The sequence below is a fragment of the Carassius auratus genome, chromosome 1 (genome assembly GCF_003368295.1).
Source record: "Carassius auratus strain Wakin chromosome 1, ASM336829v1, whole genome shotgun sequence".
NCBI classification, from domain to species: domain Eukaryota; kingdom Metazoa; phylum Chordata; class Actinopteri; order Cypriniformes; family Cyprinidae; genus Carassius; species Carassius auratus.
The window spans coordinates 21179232-21200940 of record NC_039243.1 but is presented as its reverse complement, the minus strand read 5'-3'; the positions used below and the strand labels follow the sequence as shown (position 1 = coordinate 21200940).

General features: G+C 36.7%; 1 pseudogene; it reads right to left on the bottom strand.

Annotated features, from left to right (window-relative positions):
• Positions 1-5907: 5907 nt before the first annotated feature.
• LOC113106739 (uncharacterized) overlaps positions 5908-21709 on the bottom strand; it is a 38640-nt pseudogene continuing 22838 nt past the window's right edge.

The window sequence follows — 21709 nt, the reverse complement described above, 5'->3', positions numbered from 1 at the left end:
CTGTGTCCAGTGCGCACGAGAGAGAGAGCCGCGTATCACGGACAGTGACACTAAACCGAGCTCTCTTCTGCAAAGTTCTCCTCGAAGTCCCTCATGCACCTGAACAAACAAATACAAATCGCAGTTTGAACAAACAAAAAGATGTGAAAGAGCCCACTTCAGTACTCGCGGTGTTCTGGTGTTCAGGGCTCACACAGAGAATGACGTCTCAAAACACTTGAACATTGAATTTGCTTATTTTTGCTCTTGTGCCGACAAATACAAACAAAATATGTCAAAATATTCACCTTGGAAATTATGCTTGAAAAAAACAGTCAGTTATTTCTTAAATGAAAGTAAACAGTTGAGGAAAAAAATGGGATGTGTATTATATTGGATGCCTTCATCGTCTCCTAAAGTGACCACGCCTAATTTAGCTACTGTAATAAACTGTAATTACAAAACTGTAATAATGTGAGAAATGTTGAAGGTGTCTGAATAAATGTAGGTTTGATTGTATATTTAATTTTTACATTGAAGACTATCCAGTGCTATTTTACCTTTAATTATTTGGTTTCTGTACCTTGACACCTACAAACTTGAACTGGAGTCCGTTAACATGGGTGCGTAAAAAAATATGCAATACATACGCACTGCAGACGGAGTATGTGTGAAACAGGTGTAAGAAAAAAGCAATGAAGCCACACCATCTAGCTTGATAAACCCCCTCTCAAAGACTTACTGTTTGTAAATTTTATTTGGGTAGCACACATATTCTGCATGCCGTCGGCAGAATTCAAATTCGTTTCTGTACCTTGACACCTACAAACTTGAACTGGAGTCCGTTAACATGGGTGCGTAAAAAAATATGCAACGCATACACACTGCAGACTGAGTATGTGTGAAACAGGTGTAAGAAAAAAGCAATGAAGCCACACCATCAAGCTTGATAAACCCCCTCTCAAACACTTACTGTTTGTCAATTTTATTTGGGTAGCACACATATTCTGAATGCCGTCGGCAGAATTCAAATTCTAAACCAATATATATTCTCCTTTCATTAAAAAAAGCTAATTTGTGGTACTATAGAGTTATGCTGTTGTGCAGCTAATTCAATCAGATTTTAGAAAAATAACTTTTTTATTTATTCATTTTTGAGACCATGAATGGCAGGGGTTGAGCTGGTGAACACCAATCAATCAAGGTTATTTGAAGCCTGATGGCTTATCCCAACACCAAGCGTAATTAATTGCCCTATAGACCTAAAATGCAGCAAAAAGTGAGCAAAAACTCCACTGACACAGAAGAAACAGAATATAATAATCATGCATATCGGCTTTGCTTCACTGGGGTACATTTCATCAGGAAAAAGGGAAGGACTTGAAAAACTAAATCAATAGTTAATTATATCAGTCATAAACATAAATACAGTTGTGCTAGTGCGCTGGCGGGGATTGCTAAGTATTGGTCTTCGTGGGTTTTAAGAAACCCATTTCATCTCATGTAACCAGTGGTCTATTAAATGCCCATGGTGTATTTCTATATAAATAATGATCTTAAGTACAAAAAAAAAAAAAAAAAAAAAAAAGATTGAAACTTATAAATAAATAATCCAAATGTAGTTTAGCTAGAAGCAACTTACCAGTGCAGTGTTGCATGGGCAAGTTTGGATTGTAAGCCATTAGTGGGAAAAATGGAAAAACATTTATCAACCTACCCATGTTTACGATAAGTAAAAACATTCTCTAATGAGGAAGGCAAGATTACAGTAAAAAAAAAAAAAAAAAAAAAAAAACACATGAAGAAAAGCCATAAATATGAGCTTGAGATATGTTCAGCTGTTCTTGTTTTATACAGTATGATATTTTATGTACTTATTTAATTAATTTTTTGTCATTTTAGAAGTACTTTCCAATATTCTCTATATTCTTATATAAGTCTTCTGATAGCTTTGTTGGATGAACGGATCTTCCGTTATTGTCAAAAATAAATTCAGACTACTTTTGGATCAAATGATTTGTTGTAAAAATCTAATTCATCAGAATTATTTGTTCATAAATCGGTCATCACTACTTCTTTTGATAAATATAGTTATATAGACCACTTTTATGCTGTTTTTATTGTTTTATTGTTGTTTATTAACTTTCAGTTCACTACCGCTCAAAGATTTTTGAAAGAAATTATTTAATTTTTTTTGTTTAGCAAAGACGCATTCAGTTTAACAAAAGTGACATAGTAATTATAGTTGAGAAAAACTATGTAACAAAAATTTGTTACTTGAAATAAATGATAATTGAAACAAAATATAATTTGAGTTATACTTTATTATGTACTAAAATAACTAAACCTAATCAGCTTTTCATATTTAAAAATAATTAACCCTGTGTCATTCTAAACCCCCGGTAAATGGAATCTTGCTTCATGTTTCACACTGCTTATACTTCACCCTGGATTAAAAGTTAATTTGTAAGCTGCCGTTGCATACTGCACATTCCTAAACCCCGGGTGAAAGTCATTATTTGCATATTTGTGGTGTCAGTGAGTGTCAAGATAATGGCTCTAGCATTGCACATCCACATATTATATATTGCCGACTGTACAGTCAAGTTCCCTCTTAGTCGGTCACTCTCCACGTCACATCAGTGACAATGAATTTGCATCTTGCTTCAATCAACTTTAATTAAGTGTAAACTAAACGAGCCATTTGACATTGACATGCAATTATTGCTTCCAGCTGCCGCTGATCACAAATTGAGCATAAAAAGACTAGGGGGCATAAAGCAAACCCCCAGGTAGAGTGGTTGGTAGCAATGCAGTTGAGTCCTAAGACTGCCTCCTCCTGGCAGGGAAACTTGTCACTTCCCTCCCAGGCCTGTAGACATTAATCTGGTCTCACCATCAGTGCTTAAACAGCTTGTGTATAAGCTGCCTCCACCTTACACACTATGGCGTTACTTCACCTGCTGTCTTTTTATGCTCGCACTATGACTGGCGGCATATGGATGGCATCATGCCATTCCAATGTCCATTGGTTCTTGTAGTCTACACTCAAAGTAGATTGGTCTCTCGAAGCAAGATCCCAATTTGTCGGTAACCGACGTGACATCTCTATTCCCTCCTTCAGGGAATGAGAGTTGCACATGTAACCGAGACATTTTCCAAAATGGATGATTCAGACTGTAAATGTAAGAGTGAAATGGTCTCTTCTTCACTTCAGTTCACATGTTTCAGAAGGGGTTAAAAGTGTTGTTTAGACTGACGATTACCCAGGTTTGGTCCCTGCATTGTGGACCAAATGCAGACATAAGTGAATGTCCTCAAAACGTCCGCCAGAGAACTTTAAACACTGGACCAAATCTGGACATCCTTCGAAAGTCCACCCACAAACTTTACAAAGTGGACATACTGCAGACATAAATGGACAGTGCGGGAGACATCCCCTGTTTGCTGGGGACCTCCTAAGGTATCTTTCTCACCAACAAAGGATAAAAAAGATGACTTTATGAATGTGACTTTAAGAACTTAGCTTTCTGTATGGTACTTAAAGCCGGTATAGCCCATTTACTTCTTTAAATAACAGGTAAATATAGGATTAAGGCCTGCTCACACCAAGGATGATAACTATAATGATAACGATAAAGATATAGATAAAAAAAAAAAAAAAAAAATCTCAATATTAAAGAATAGAAGAGTCCACACCACAGCTATAATGATGAAGGCACAGAGAAACGATATTGTTAAAATTACTTTCAGAATTATTATTTATTTATTTTTTTCTAGCTTATGAACTATAAAACGTTGACAGCCAATTAGAATTAAACCTGCTATGATGAGTTTGAGAATTTAAAGTGGCAGCTGAGAGTGCACTTGGAATAAACAGATTATATTGTCTGCTAGTGTGTACATTTGTCAGACTCTGTTCCATGTTGCGTGCGTGTTTTCTCCCTGTGACTCAGTTTAGGTCCTCATGTTGATTATTAATTTGATTCCTTAGTCCTTCATTTTCCTGTGTTTAAAAGCCCCAGTCTTTTCAGTTAAGTCAATAAAACAAAGTATGATATTTATGTTTTATTTGCCCTAACTTGGAATAAATTGTGATTTGGGCCATATTATACAAAATATATATTGAACGAAGATATATATTTTATTGTTTTTTTATATATTTTTTTACAGCCAATAATTTTTGAATAAATAAAAAATAAATAATAATAATATTTATTTGCTGGTGAACTAAATGTATTCATTCATTCATTGCTTTTACGTTTTGCAATGCAGTGCAGTATATTTGATATCTTGCTGTTTAGCCAGCTAGATGTTGAAGATGTAGCAGGTATTGAACTCATCCAGAACTCCAGACCACAAAACTGACTATATTATATAGAAGGGATATATAAATATCGGTTGCACTTTATTTTATATATATATATATATATATATATATATATATATATATATATATATATATATATATATATATATATATATATATATATATATATAACATTTGATATGGAAAATCAGCATTTTGTGCAGCTCATGTACTTCACTAGTGAGAAAGCTTCCTAAATAAGAATGCTGATAGAACATAGAAAGTGTATGTGAGCTAATGCATTAATATTCCAGATCTGATAGGAACATGTCTCAATGTACATTTATTCTCTGGCTATTTCCCATACTGCCTGTAATGTTTACCAGCTGAATCATGGAACATTGTGGCCCACATCTACCTCCTCTGAAGAAGGATTTACACTTCAAACAATGAGCCTCTCTGCAGGTGGTGTGACGAGGAGTATTATTTTTATCAAACTCTGAGCAAATGCATGCTAAAAGGTGAAAAGCTCTACACTCCCCCGGACAGAGAGAGAATGACCTGAATATATTTTCTCACAGGAGGATAAAACAGGCCCATGACTCATTAATTTTCACTCGCATGTGTGCGTGTCCATTGGTTATGGTGTTAGATTGGTGGGAAGTAGCGCCAGACTGTCACATGGATTTTTGTAAGGATTGTGCAGTTTGAACAAACATGCAATGCCATGTTCATGACACATGCAGAAATGTCTGAGCTGACCTCTTAAAGAGAGGAATTTGCCAAAAATTTACTCACTTGTTAACCAATGGATCCTCTGCAGTGAATGGGTGCCATCAGAATGAGAGTCCAAGCTGATAAAAACATATCAATCATCCACAATATACTCCATCAATGTATGTATTGTGTACCGGAAAGTTACATATTTGAAATTCATTCAAATAAACAGATTCATTATTCAGGCATTATTACAACAAAATATCACTTCTGGCTAAAATATGAGCCCATAATACAGAATAATGCTTCCTCCAGTGAAAAAGTCCATCCCCTGTTGTTCTCTCATAGAGTAGTTGATATGTGCATATTTCTCTCCTGATTCAGACAATACTTTTCTTTTTTTCTTTTTTCAGTGGGAAAAGCAATATTATGGCTAGAGGTATTTTAGATGTGAGCCACGGTTTAAAGATAAAGTGGTCATGAACTGTTTTTTTATTTATTTATTATTATTATTATTATCATTATTTTGTACTGTTCTCCGTTCTCTGAGGTCCACTTATAATGCTATCTTATTTTTTTTACATTATTTTTTATTATTATTATTATTTTTTTAAATCATAACTTAGAAGTAATAGGCTACTTTCTGTCCTGTTTTGACCCCCCTCATCAAAAAGCTTTGTTTGAATATGTCTGGCAGATTTTAGATTCAGAAGTAAAAAGCCACTGCTATGATTGGACAACAGTTGTGCATGTTTAACAGCCTACATCCTTTATAGTTCTTGAAACACATCTTCAGATGCACCTGAACACATCATCAGTGATGTTACCTGAGGTCCTCGGATGTTTCGGGTCTTTCAACATCAGACACCCTCGCCCAGGCGACCCAGCCGCGGCTGATCAGACAGCGACTCGTGTTCAGGTAGCACTCGCTTGCCCCCATGGTGCTCCTCTGCGGATCCAGAGCCATCTCGAGGCTTTCTCGGCTGCGTCGGTGATGTTCTTAATGGCCCTGCTCCTTGTTGTTCCTGAAATGCCCAGCGCAGTAAAGGCTTTGTGAAGGGAGCGCCCCACAAATCCTCTGCAGCCAACCTCGATAGGCATGCATCTCGCCTTCCAGCCCTGTGCTCGGCAGTCTGTGACGAGGTGTTCATATTTGGTCATCTTTCTGTCGTGGGCTTCTCCCAAGCGGTCCTCCCATGGCACAGTCAGCTCCATGATGATTATGCTCTTGGTGCTCTCTGAGACTAGAATGATATATGGCCTCATAGTTGTGCTAACAATGTGCTGGGGGAATTTCAGCTGCTTCTCCAAATCCACAGAGAGTTTCCAGTCCTTGGCTGATGCCAGGATCCCTGCTGGTGCCTTCCTCCCTGCTTGTGGCTGTTCTCCTGCCCTAACAAATGCGATTGAGCAAATGGTGTGGCTCCCTCGGCCGCCTTTGATGATCTCTTTGCTGATGGTGTCTGCAATATATTTCAGCACCTGGTTGTGACGCCAAGTGTACCGACCCTGGCCGAGCGCTGTTGGACAGGAACTCAGAATGTGCTCCAGTGTTCCCCGAGCTGGGCACAATTGGCAAGTTGGTGTGTCTGCTTTTCCCCACGTACATAGGTTTGCTGGGCTAGGCAGGACGTCGTACACTGCCAGAATCAGGAAGGTTATGCGGTGTGGCTCGCTTTGCCAGAGCTCCGTCCAGGTCACCTTGCGGTCCATGGCCTGCTCCCACCTTGTCCAGGCCCCCTGTTGCCCCATTCCAGCTGCTCTACTCATCCTTCCTTCCTCCACAGCAGCTCTGACCTCTTCCTGTATTCGGCTGCGTTTCTCCTTCCCCTTCAATTCTTTATGTTGAGGAGGTGTTGGGAACATCCCTAAGCCTGCTTTGCCTCGGGCCACCACTCCCACAAGCTCTTTGTGCCTCAGACGTGCCTGTGCATCCAGCACAGTGGCTTCGGTGCTCCACTTTCTCCCTGTCCTCACCAGCACTCCTGCCTGGGCCACCTTTGGGTCTTTGGAGTCTCTATACATCACCACCCCGTGTGCCCGAGTCACTTTAAACTCCTCTTCCAGGGATTTCAGAGGCAACCGGAGCATTGTGGTGTTTCCATAAAGGGCAATGTTGCTGAGGTTCCTGTGTAACCCTAACCATCTCCTGATACAGCTGCTGACCTTTCTTTCCAAGGTCTCCACCGTAGAAATGGGAACCTCGTACACAAGTAGCGGCCAGAGTATTCTTGGCAGGACACCATGTTGGTAAATCCATGCTTTAAACTTGCCTGGGAGGCCAGAACGGTCTATTGCTCTTAACCAGCTGCCCAGCTCCTGGCAGGTTGACTGGACTGATGCGGAGTCTCTAAGGCTGCTGTCAAAAACCTTGCCCAAGCTTTTCACTGGCTGTTCGGACAGTGATGGTATCTTTGCTCCTTGGATGTTGAAATGGAACTTCTCCATGACCTCGCCCTTCTTCAGCACTAGCGAACGGGACTTGGTTGGTTTGAACTCCATCCGTGCCCACCGGATGAGCTTTTCCAGTCCTTGGAGTATCCAACTTCCTCCTGGCACTGACTCTGTGGTAACTGTCAAGTCATCCATAAATGCTCTAATTGGCGGTTGGCGGACCCCTCCTCTGCTTTGGGGCCCTCGACACTCAGGCTCAGCCGATTTGACAATCATATTCATCGCTCCCGCAAATAGGATCACTGAGATGGTGCAGCCTGTGATTATTCCCACCTCCAGTTTGTGCCAATCTGATGTCACACCTCCTGCAGATACTCGCATGCTGAAATGGTTGTAATAGTCAGATCTGCAATGTGATGTGGCACATGGTGCTTGGTCATGGTGGTCTGGACCAGCTTGTGGGGGATAGAGCCATATGCATTGGCTAGGTCTAACCACAGTACCGTAAGGTCTCCCTTATGTTCCCGAGCTTCCCGGATGAGCTGAGTTACCACTCCAGTGTGTTCTAAGCAGCCTGGGACACCAGCAATTCCTCCCTTTTGCACAGATGTGTCTATGTAGTTGTTAGCTAAGAGGAAGTTGGTCAGACGCCTGGCTACTATACTGAAGAAGATCTTTCTTTCAACGCTCAGCAATGAGATTATTCTAAATTGATTGATCTTCTTGGAATCTTTTTCCTTGGGGATCCAGACTCCCTCAGCAAATCTCCTCTGCTGTGCCACCTTTCCTCTTCTCCAAATGACTCAAATGATTTTCCAGAGTCGCCTGAGTAGCAAGGGGCAGTTCTTGTAGACCTTGTAAGGGATTCCACTTGGTCCAGGGGCAGAGCTAGATCGTGCCTTGTGCACAACCTCCTGGACTTCTTTTAACATTGGTTCCCTGCTGTCAAACTCCTTGGTGGGGGGGGGGGGGGGGGGTGGATTTACAAGAATGCTACACTGACCCAACTCTTCTTCCTGGCGAGGGTCACTATAAGTGCTGCGCAGATGCTGGTCAATTTCCTCTTTTGAACATAGCAACTTTCCATCACGCTTCTGTCCCAGGAGCTGTTTAGTGAAGCCAAAGGGGTTGGCAATGAACGAAGCTCTCTTTCTGGATCTCTCCTTTCGTCGCCTTCGGTGCCATTCTGCCCTGCGCAAGGTCATCAGCCTTTTCCTCAAGACAGCTCTCAACTCCTCCAGGGGGGGGCGTTGCTCCTTACTGGCTTCCTTGTGCTGCTTCTTAAGGGACTTCAACTCCTGCCGGATATTATAAATTAACTATGCTGTGTTTTAGATTTAAAACGCGTAAATACTCAGAACATATTAGACAATCTGTAATAACATACAAACAATAGTGACCACATATTATAAAAAAAAGTTACTCTCACGTATGTGGTGCAACATTACTGTCAGATCTGATATAGTCGGCATTCAACATTATTTAGTTTCATCTTCCTGAAAATCCTGCTTCGAATTGTACCTCATTTATAAACAAATCCGTAGTAAAATGATGTAAATAAATGACCAAGTTTTTACTGACACGGTCTGTAATTTAATTAAAAATAAAGTTCATCCACTCTTTTCCAGACTGCTTTTCCACAGCTTGGCATTGCACTGCATCTTCTTGTTCTCCAAAATATCTTTATTGATTACTGCGTGGACCTGTGTTCGCCTTATTTTTCGATGGGCTAAATAGGCAGTGATTTAGATCCAGGCGCTGATCTTCTTCTGTTTCGCCCCACTATTACGTCATAAAGTGGAACATTCCACAACCTGTCATTTTGGCATATTGGCTTCAATATTAGCTGTTTTTAGACTAACAAAGAAGTTTTGACCTCTTACATGTCAAAAGGGAATTTTGATTTCACAGTTCATGACCCCTTTAAAATGTGTTAATGATGAATGCTTTTCGCGGGGTATTTGTAAGAGACACAAGATGTCAAGACATTAAGTATTATTATTAAGTGTTATAAGTATTATGTATGTGTGTGTGTGTGTGTATATATATATATATATATATATATATATATATATATATATATATATATATATATATATATATATATATATATATATTTATTTATTTATTTAACAAACTTAGCTACATCTTGCATAGCCTTAGGGTCTTTTTTTTTTTTTTTTTTGGATTGATTGATTGAATTATTCCTTTAACATTGTTTGAGAACTGTGACAATGGAAAGCCTTGAAAAGTTTGCAGGTTTATCTTAATTAATATTCATTCTGTTATGATGCAACTATTTTCCACATTTTAGAACAATTAAAGTCATCCAAACGTTTGGTGTTATTAATGTTTAATAAAGACCTACCGCAATGCATGCACCTAACCTCAGGGTGATGGTAATGCAAAGACATTAAATAGCACCTGCAATGTAATTCATTAGTCATTTCAAGAAGTGCGTGCACAAAATAATAACAGCAAAATTAATATATTAATCTGATTTTAATACCTGCTGTCATTGCGGCATAACAGAGACAATGCTACTGGATTGCTAGTAGCTGCATTAATGCGATACAAAATCATTTTCAAGAACTTTTAAGGAGTTTGTAAGTAGTTGTTGTACAATACATCTACATTTCTGCATTTGGCATGTTTGTATTGCTTTTCATAAATGTAATCTATAATAAATAAACAAAAACAGCTTTCAGAAATCTTATTTCAGTTGTTCAAGCATTGCTTTTCAAACAGTCCTTCTCTTTCTCAGCTTCTGCTTGTCTATGTAGAAATGATAGTTTGCAATATGCAATAGTTTAAAATAAAAGTGCAATATATGCAAGCTATGTTAATATAAATCACATATATTGGGTAAAATATTAATGTAATATAATTCATATAACAATTTGTATGATTATCCAATACAAATAATTACTAACAATGGAAATATGTGTTTTATATAAATGGTTGATATAAGTGTTTTATCAAGTTCTCAACTAAAAGTTGTCAGTCATAACCAACCACCATCATCAAACTTTTTGTAATGTTGTTGCTATTTGAGAGTGACGCAACTTCTAATGAAAATGTCTTACTGTGTTAATGATGCCAATTACTCCATGCAAAAGCTTCCAAGACACATAAACACTGAGCGACTAAGATGAAAGCAGTGCTAAATTTATCTTTTGAATAGTCTGAAGCCGTTCAGAATATGTCTAATGAGGCAAATTCCTAATGCATAAATTTTCCTCCAGGCTGACAATCCGCCAGCATCACACACTGAGACAAACATATATTTCTGACAAGAGCTCACAAATATATTTTCACATTGAATACTAATCATTTTTGATTCAGCATGAGAAGCAGTTATTAAAGATGTTCAAAGTCCTAAAGCAGATAGGCGTTAAGTGCTATACAGTGAACGGTGATGGCAAATATTTAGGATCCCCTAATCACACTTTGCAGAAAATTTATGCTTATTGTTATTGTTTATGTGTTCAGCATTTTAAATGGAAATGATTATGCTTTTTGTACTGCAATTAACATTTCAATACTCATTAAACAAGCACTTCAACCAAAAAAAAAAAAAACATTAATTAAAATGGATGTAGCTGACAAACCCCCATTGTGCTGTTTTTATTAATTTTCAGTTTTCAAACCAACAAATAAATGCGTTTATCTTCCCATGCTTTTATAAATATAGCACTTCCCGAATAGCGAATCAATATTCCTTCATCCAAAGATGTAAATGCCTATCCACTTGTATGTATGTATTGATGTCTATGTATTGATTTTGTGTACATACTATAACACCATGCTAAATAAGTAAAACATGACATGTATTTGCTTATTGAATCTTATTTTAATACATTGCATGTAAAACAATAGCTCATTTTCATTGATTCTGCATATATTATTATTTCAGTTACTTCAAATCATGCCAAATTATTATTTTATTTAGTTATTTATTTTATTTAGTTTGCTATTTTATATTTTGTTTGTCGTTTGGAAAGGAGTTGTTGTACATTATATTTACACATTTGGCCGATGCTTTTATTGCTTTGCATAAATGTAATTGTTATATTGAGCAGTTGAAAAGCTCATACAAAAATTAACACTGCTTTTTATATATATATATATATATATATATATATATATATATATATATATATATATATATATATATATATATATATATATATATATATATATATATATATTATTATTATTATTATTATTCTAGGGGTTTTGAACTGCAGCAATGATAGTTTGTGCAGTCTGAATTTTGTCACTTGTAATTTGAGAATTCATACATGTATGTTTACATGTGTACAGTATGCAATGGTTTTGTATACATGTTGTGCACACTGCTAAACCCTTCCATGAAAAACATGACATGGTTTAGCTTGTTGAACCATATTTTTATACATTGCATGTAAAAGAATCACTCAATTTTATTGATTTCTTCATCTTCTATTATTCCAGCTGACAGTGGGATTGCTTGAAAACATGCTGCAGCTCCGTATTGTTTTGTCGAATAATATTTTTGGGTTATTGGTTTTGTCAGTCAGAGGGATCTGGTGTAATTAGGCCACATAATTAATAGAAGAGCTTTGAGATGGAGAGAGAGAGAGAGAGAGAGAGAGAAAGGAGAATAGACAGTGCGATCAGCTTAGTTCTGATATGTGTACTTGAGCAGGTGTCATCGCGGTGTTGATTTTAATTGGGGTAGGTCTCCAGTTTACCGCCTGTGTACCTCCGGTGTGATTTAAGCAAGCATCAATTCATTTGGAGTGAAAATAGAAATCTAGATGTAGACATGTTCATTTATAACTAATCCCTGAAAGCGCAGTGTCATCTGATCTAGGATCAAATGTGCTCTCGCTCATATTTGACCAGGTCACTATGTGGCCGAACAGAACACTGAGGTAGAGGAAGCATTTTCACTCTGTAAACACTGGTTTAGAGCTGAAGAAAATAAATAAAAAATGTCTGAATGTGGACAAGTGAGCCTAGTAAACAAATTGTGTATTCTTTTACACCTCAGGTAGGAGTTGCAGTACCTTTTTGTCTTCAACATCATAACAAACAAACAAATAAAACTGTTCAGAGATATGGAGCTTGAGGGGGTTGACCTCTGCACGTCGAAGGTGAGTCTGTGTCTCAAAAGCTTGTTTACAAGTGGTTCATTGCTCTCACCAAATGTTCAGCCATGTCAGATGTGTAATATGAATTAAACATAACATTCAGATAGCAGTTGATTTGATGATGGAAGCTGAAGCTATTGATGATTTTGACTCATGTTTGATGCAAATATGTATTCCATTCATAACGATCTGTCAAGTACATTTTAATAACTGTATGAAATATTTCAGATTTATATATATATATATATATATATATATATATATTTGTTTTTCTTTTTTTTTACTTTTATTTGTGGGGGATGTTACAATACAGTTCACAATATAATTTACTGGAGTGTCAGTGTTGTTATTGTTAACTAAAACTATTAAAAACATGTTCATTAAATTAAAGTTGAAATACAATTCAAAATGTAAATCAGATATAAATGTGTGTATACATAAACTAAAAAAAAAATAGAAATGGTGCCTTGGCAAACTAAAATAAATGTTTATTTATTGATTTTTATTTTTTATTTTTACTGCATATATATATTTCAGTGTTGATTATATGGAAATGTTTGATACCAAGGAACACTGTCTGGTATTCTTCCTAATTAGGTACAGTGGCTTTTTGCGAAACAAAGATATATCTTTGTTGGTTGTAATACAAAGTCCAATTCTGCAGCCCATTGAAACTCTGGCATTGACCATGAGATAGATGCACCAAATTTAATCCAAAAATGTGTGGAAGTTGCACTTGATGAATATCCCTTGATGCATATCATCATCAGTCTTGATTGCTGTAGAGATCTGAGTTTCTAAGAATTACGAATATGAAAATAGAACTTTCTTGTTTGCTTGCAGTTGTGCTACCATTGGCTGGATACGAGAAGACTTTGTTGTGACCTCAAGGAAAGATTACATTCATGTTTTACACTGAATCCAACATACCATTAGTCAGAACAGGAAAATAGCTCCAAAATGAAAATTTTGGAGCTGCATAAGTTATGCTGCATAAGTTATGCTGGTTTTACATGGTAAGCTTGTTGCTGTCTTCATGTGTGTCCCCTGACATTATTTATGAGTGTCACCATTAGGTGACACTCATAAATAATGTCAGGGGACACACATGAAGACAGCAACAAGCTTACCATGTAAAACCAGCATAACTTATGCAGTAAACAGTAAAAACAGTGTAGCGTCTGCATAGGATCAGTGATAATCGTTTGAAATGTATGTCTCAGAGATTATTTTAGCCTTTTAAAATTTGCATATAAGTTACAGACCTGGCCCCACAGTCTAAGTTTATAAAGGAATTAAATTTTCAAGGGTCTCACCCCACCATCCAGAAGATGCTAAACAGAATAGTACTCTGGCCTCCCCATCTGACTTCAAATACATTCCAATGAGAAGAAGATCACACTCAGTGACCCAGAATGAATTACCCCCACACTTACAATACACATAAGATAACACACACACATAAAGATATTTCCTTTAATAAAGCTGCAGTCGGTAACATTTGACGCTCTAGCGGTTAATAAACAGAACTGCTTGCGTCTTGCGGAAGAACATCGTAGCCGGAACTACTTCTCTCTGTTTATGTCTATGAAGAATCACAAAGGTACTGTGTTACTCCACCGCGGTACCCCCGAAGCAATCTAAAACAGTCAGAATATAAACACTTATTATAGGTGCACCCTAGTGATTCAGGACAAGCTAAAAACACGGTTTGGAAAATGGATTCATGGTGTACTCGCTTATTATACTACATTTTTCTACATTTTGAACACAAACAAAGTTACGGACCACAGCTCTGATTGGTTGTTTCTTAACGGGAGAGATGTATTTCTGCAAATGGCAATAGGACCACTGGGAGGAGCCAGAGGAGCTTGATTTTTTCACAGATTATCTGCCTCATATTCTACTGTCAGGACATAATGACAGGTTTAACAAATATGTAAAAAATATATTTTTATAAAAGTTACCTACTGCAGCTTTAAGGCAACAATGCTTTGAGGGCTAACTTTGTGAAACCAAAATCCTTTTGAGACAAGTCATGTCACTCAGCGGCCATCTTTAGCCCCTTTTCACACTGCCATTCCGGAAAATACACAGGTAAAGTGTCCTGGCAATTGTTCCCAGGTTGCTAGATTTTGCACTTTCACACTGACAAGTGAATACCCGGAATATGTGTTCGCACAACCCGTAAAGATCCTGTAATGATATTATTTCACATCAATTTAATAAATAATAAAAATACTAATACTAAATAATAATAAATATTGGTTGTAGGCTATATATATATATATATATATATATATATATATATATATATATATATATATATATATATATATATATATATATATATAATTTTTTTTTTTTTACATATGCTGTAAACTGTAAAAGCTGTGAACAGTGAAGTGGTGATGTGCTTATATATATATATATATATATATATATATATATATATATATATATATATATATTAAAAATATATATATATTTATTTAAAACAATCTTACCCTTACAATTTGCTGAAGGTTTTCAGTGAACTTTTGTCTATTATTTAATGTAATTCTGACGCAGGTATATGCTGGATGTCATACTATCAACATTGGCTAAATGAAGCAATGAGAAAAACTGATTTAGTTATCCATATAGCCTTGTGTGAAATTATTTATAAATTAATTAATTTACTTTTATATTTGTATTTATTTGTATATATTTTTATTTTATTTTTTGCTTTTACAACAACATACATACTAGCACAAGCACTTTTATCCAATGACTATGATGTACAGTAAGCCACCGTGCTGCACAATTGCCTTTCACGACATTCAGTAATACACTGCTAAACAAAAATGTAATTTGCATTATGATTTTGAAATGCATGTCAACACATCAGTGGAATATTAGATTGAATCAGTCTTTGATGATGTAGCATAATTATACAGACCTTTGTTCCATTAAAAAGAGATGCACAACATAATAAGCAAGTTTCACAGCAAATGGTTCATGAAACAAACAAGTTGCAAGCTAAATATGGTAAGCAGCTTACACATAAGGGTCTTTCTCTCACAGTGGTCATAGCAATAATATAATCATAATCATTACTAATTAATACTGAACACACTAAAAAAAAAAAAAAAAAAAAAAAAAAAAAAAAAACTAGTTATGCTGTTAGTTGTCAATTAATGACAGAAGCTGTTTAAATTGTTAGATGGCACTTAAAGCAGTTGGAACTATCATCTTCACAAAGCTGAAATGGTTCTCCACAAACGTTATATCTTTATTTATTTATTTTTTTCACAGATAAATTATATTCACCCTAATTTGATGTTTAATTATTAACTCACAGATTTTCATTTAAATGTGTTCACCTCCAAATACCTCCATGCCTCGGACTCCACAAAGCACCACTGCAAATATATTATTAATTTAGCATTTCATTGTAAATGGAGGTTGCTTGGTTTAGTAGGCCAGGGATAGTGTCTGTTCAGCGAAAGAAGTGTAAGATTAACAAACAACATGAAATATTAACCACAAGGAAAGCATTTCAAACTGTATGTGAAAACAACCTTTAGACGGGGCCATGGCTGTAACATAAAACTCCCTATGAGCCCGAATCACTTTCTATTGAATAATTAATGAACTTACATATAAATACACAAGTACAGTATAAAATGAAAAAAAAAGTTTTATTATATATATATATATATATATATATATATATAGAGAGAGAGAGAGAGAGAGAGAGAGAGAGAGATAGGCAGGTATATGATTTACAGTATAGTTTTACATAAGGAGAAATTTTAATGTGCACAAACAGCATGGAAATCTATAGAAATAGAATTTTAATTACATTAAATGGAGAAGAAAAATATTATTATTATTATTAATAATAATACTATCTATCTATCTATCTATCTATCTCTCTATCTGTGATGGGTCGGCGGGGCCAAGAGGCCCTATACTATGCCATCTATGATGACTTTCATCTTGATATTTTAGCGCGGATGTATACCTAGCCGATCTCCTCAGCACAGTGATCCCCGTAAACGTTCATAGTCAAGGGAAGATGGAGGCGGGAACTGGCAAACATTCAAGTGAAACTTTAAATAACAAAATAAACACCAAACAGTGCCACAGCCCCCCGCGGACGACTGTCGTACACAAAATAAAACCCAGGCCCTCTCTCGTCCTTCACTGTCATTAATCCTCCTTTTATCCTGGGACTCGAGATCAGTGAGTGGTGCAGGTGTTGCTCATTTTCAATTACACCACCGGCGTCGCTCTGTACTCCCGCCTCTTGGCCCCGCCGACTCATCACAGATAGATAGATAGATAGATAGATAGATAGATAGTATTATTATTATTATTAATAATAATAATAAATTTGTTCTTCTCCATTTAATGTAATTGAAATTCTATTTCTATAGATTTCCATGCTGTTTGTGCACATTAAAATTTTTTCTTATGTAAAACTATACTGTAAATCATATACCTGCCATCAAAATATTGTATTTACTCGGAGAACAGATCTAACATCTGTTTGTATTCCTCAGTTTGTCTCTCTTTGAACAAGTTGCTGGCAAATTTTGTCAAAATAACTCATGTGGTGCAAAGGTTGTTAGACGAAAGGCATTATAAAAGGCAAATAATGTAACTCCAACAATAACAGCAATATAGCCTACTCTAGGGATATTAAAAACAGAAGTAAATGGGTAGAGGACGTTAACAAATCTTATAAACTGACGAAAACATTGTCATCATATTGCACCATCTGGCTATAACTTGAGAAATTTTATTTCTGCTGATATTTTGTTGAAAGTGTATGTTTATGGTTATCATCATAAATAAATAAATAAATAAACCTTTCTCAAGAACTTCTGACACATCAGAGTGGAGTATCAACTTTCCTGTTTATGGGTTCAAAGAAACAAGCACATTGCATATTCATGACTCATATCTTAAGCAGTCCCTTTCAACACTGTCCCCATCAAGCTAAAAAAAATAAAAAAATAAAAAAAAAACATCACATCACCTTGACCTTACCTGTCCCTACTTTACATATTCTCTGTCACTGACCAACAGCAAGTAAAAACAACAACAACTGCTTCCTGCTGCTGTTTTACGTGGCTCTCCATATGTTTTTCAGGTTGACCCCACAGGTGTCAACTAGACATCACTTGTCCACTGTCAGGAGACCATGGAACCATGAAGAACAAAGTGGATAAATTACTTGACCAGTAAACCAAAACCAGCCCTCTATTTGAAGGAACAGTACAGTACATTGGTCACTTGCATACTGTTATTTGTCTGTATAGTATGGAAGTGTGGATATTCAGAGACAGTCCCAAAAACATTCACTCAAATAATTAATTTTTAAACACAGATTTGTTCAGAAAAGAAACAATCGACTTTTTTTTTAATTTATTTTTTTAATAAATGTTTAACTGAATCATTAATTAATTTAGTTCACTTACAAAACACTGATTAATTTGAGAAATGTTGTTATGAACAAGTTAATTAAGTAATTAACTGATTTGTTCAATAACACTGATTAAGTCATTAATGAAACAAGTAAAAGCATTAATGATCTTAGATGTAAAACATCTAAGGGGTTTGGAATGACATCAGTAAATTATGTTTTTATTTTATTTTTTGATTTGACTGTTTTTAAACCTAGCCGTGAATGCAGAAATGTGCATGTGATTTTAACACTCATACAGAAAGGAATGCATGTCAGGAAAATTAAAGTTCAAAAGTGTTGCCTTTTAGCAATGTGGGAACAAGAGAGATGCACTTTTTACGTCATCGACTTCACTGAGACAAAGCAATCATGTCACACAGCAGGCGAACTACAGTTCAAAGAAAAAAAGATGGCTTGCTAATGTATTTTCAACAAATTCTTTTAATTTGGAAGTTATAACTTTTTGTTATTTATTATTGTACATTGGGGAGGATAAATTACATACAAAGATGAAGTTTTAAAACTTCCAACTTTGTGAAGTAAATTACGGTGTGTGTGTGCAGGACAAGAGCTCCTCTTAAACAGTTCTGTAAATTTGCTGTTAACACAGATTATGTGGGAACGATAAGGCTGTGTGAGATAATTAAAGTGCAGCTGCTGAGTTGTGGGAGGTCTGTGCAGAAGTTAATTAAAAGAAAGGTAACGCAGCATCGGCACACAATCATAATGAAACCAAGAATCCCCCTCAAATTAATGTTCCAACTCCGGGATGTGCTGCCTATATTTTCACATTAATAATTGAAAAGCTTCGTAAAAATTAGAGGCTTTAATTCCAGCCTGCTCCTGACGGGATGCTAAGAACAGTGGGGTAGCTCTGAAATATTTACTCTCTTGGAGATGGTTCAATCTGAGAGGTTAGAACAATGAGTGCTTACTTAAACAAGTTTTAGTGGACAAACTCCCTGTGACTGATGAAAGGGATGCAAGAGCACAGTGTCACGGTTCTGTTTAGTTTCATCATGGACTTAGTTGTGTTTTCATGGACTTGTCATTGGTTTTCTTCAGTCACATGTCTTTTTGTTCAGTTTTCCCGCCACTCTTTAGTTCTCATGACAATTCATCTAATTCACTCAGGTGTTCATCGTTATGGCCCTTATATGTCTTGCATTTTAGTTGCTGCTGTGTGATCTTTCATTTGTCCGGTATTGTCTGTGTAATACACAGCTGTCTCGCAGTTTGGCATTATGTGGATTTATTTAATAAACCTTGTTTCATTTTCATCATTGTTTTCATCCTTGGAATATTCATGACAGAATACCAGACCCAAAAGGAAAATGAGAAGAAGAACAATGGACATTTATTCCATTAATGTTGCCCCAACATGGGGTAATAATTTACTGAAGGGAGGAACAGTGTTTGTGTTCCAGCAAGGTAGAGACTTGGAACTTTATGTGGAGGAGTTCCTCGACATTTGCCATCTTGCCACCTGTGATGACGTCTGTCTAATGGAGGGATTTAGGTGTGGACTGGATGAAGATCTAGCTTTGTCATGCCCTGCGGTGCTCGCAGCTGGACCCTAGAGTCTTATATTAACTTTGCGCTGTGGACATATGGATCCACGTTCACAGTGGGCGAAGTGGAGGATTATAACAGCCTCGTCCAATCACACTTCACGGACATCGCATAGTCAGACCTAGAGCGCAACCCACCAACACCCCTCACAAAGGAGACGACAATGTCAGAGCCCCGCACAGTTGGGGAGCTTCTGCCCACTGTGAGAATGGAGAATGTGATGACAGCGCTCACTTACGCCCTGGGGCTGAAGCACTTATGTAAGTCTGACCAGGGGTGTGAGCTGGCAACAGCCGTCCCTGTGGAAATTTTGGTGGACAGTGATACTGGGGAGGATTGGTTAATTGACTGGAACATGGAGGCACTGTTTCCCACTCTGTTACCCCAACCTGATATTGCTACGCTTTCTTCATCGCTGCCAGTTGTGGCCAGCACCAAGACTGATTCTTCACCTGAATAGTACAGTTTATGCAAAAAAAAAAAAAAAAGAGATAATTGATTAAACATTGATAATTATAAGATTTTTTTTTTTTTTTTTTCTTGAATCGCAAATTAGAATGATTTCTGAAGGATTATATGAAACTGAAGACTGGGGTAATGATTCTGAAAATAGTTTTAATGCATTAAAATGAACAATAGCATATATATATATATATATATATATATATATATATATATATATATATATATATATATATATATATATACTTGCAGACAAATATTTTTTTATATATTTTATGCTTCATAAATTATATTTATAATATGTTGTAATGGAAAATTGATATATTGATATATTGAAGGTCAGTTCTCTTTCATTTTATGGAAAAGGGCATGCAACAAAAATATACTTTTGTTTTACACAGAAGAAAGTCAGTCACACAGGTTTTGGAAGGGATGAGAGCAAATATTTTTCATTTTTATATGGACTACTACAGTGTCAAAAAAAAAAAAAAAAAAACTAGCTGAGAGCGAACTCTTGAGAGTTTTCCCGTTAAGAGTGTCTGTGTTACCCTCAGGGTGAACGCAGAACAATAGTATCCATAAGTGCTGGTGCAGGACCAAGTCTTTATTCTCTTGATACAAAACAAGACTTATTTTTTATTGGAACAGTGTCATCAAACAGTTAGGATGTTGAGGTGCCTTAAGTGCAGATTTCATCATCTTGAGGTGTTTGACTTTAGTACTTTGAAACTGGACACACTGGAAGACCGTCATCACACGACTTGCTGATGCTACACAATAATCAAATAATAAAGCATGCTCCTCCATAGACTGTAAAAAAGATAGACGACATGTCTCCTTTCCCTTCAACTTTAGAAAAGTCAAGCCAAAGCATCTCAGTATGGCCACTGCCATCTTGAGCAAATGACATTATTTGGAGGCAGACTCTGCACAGTAGAGATTTGTTTGGAGCCAGAGTCTGCGCAGTAGAGATTTGTTTGGAGACAGTCTGCACAGTAGAGATTTGTTTGGAGCCAGAGTCTGCGCAGTAGAGATTTGTTTGGAGACAGAGCCTGCACTGTAGATTTTTGTTTGGAGACAGTCTGTGCAGTAGAGATTTGTTTGGAGCTTGAGTCTGTGCAGTAGAGATTTGTTTGGAAACAGTCTGTGCAGTAGAGATTTGCTTGGAGACAGTCTGCGCAGTAGAGATTTGTTTGGAGACAGAGTCTGTTCAGTAGAGATTTGTTTGGAGACAGTCTGCGCAGTAGATATTTGTTTGGAGACAGAGCCTGCACAGTAGAGATTTGTTTGAAGACAGTCTGCACAGTAGAGATTTCTTTGGAGCTTGAGTCTGCACAGTAGAGATTTGTTTGGAGCCAGAGCCTGCACTGTAGAGATTTGTTTGGAGACAGTCTGCACAGTAGAGATTTGTTTGGAGCCAGAGTCTGCGCAGTAGAGATTTGTTTGGAGACAGTCTGCACAGTAGAGATTTGTTTGGAGCCAGAGTCTGCGCAGTAGAGATTTGTTTGGAGACAGAGCCTGCACAGTAGATTTTTGTTTGGAGACAGTCTGCGCAGTAGAGATTTGTTTGGAGCCAGAGTCTGTGCAGTAGAGATTTGTTTGGAGACAGTCTGCGCAGTATAGATTTTTTTTGGAGACAGAGTCTGTTCAGTAGAGATTTGTTTGGAGAAAGTCTGCGCA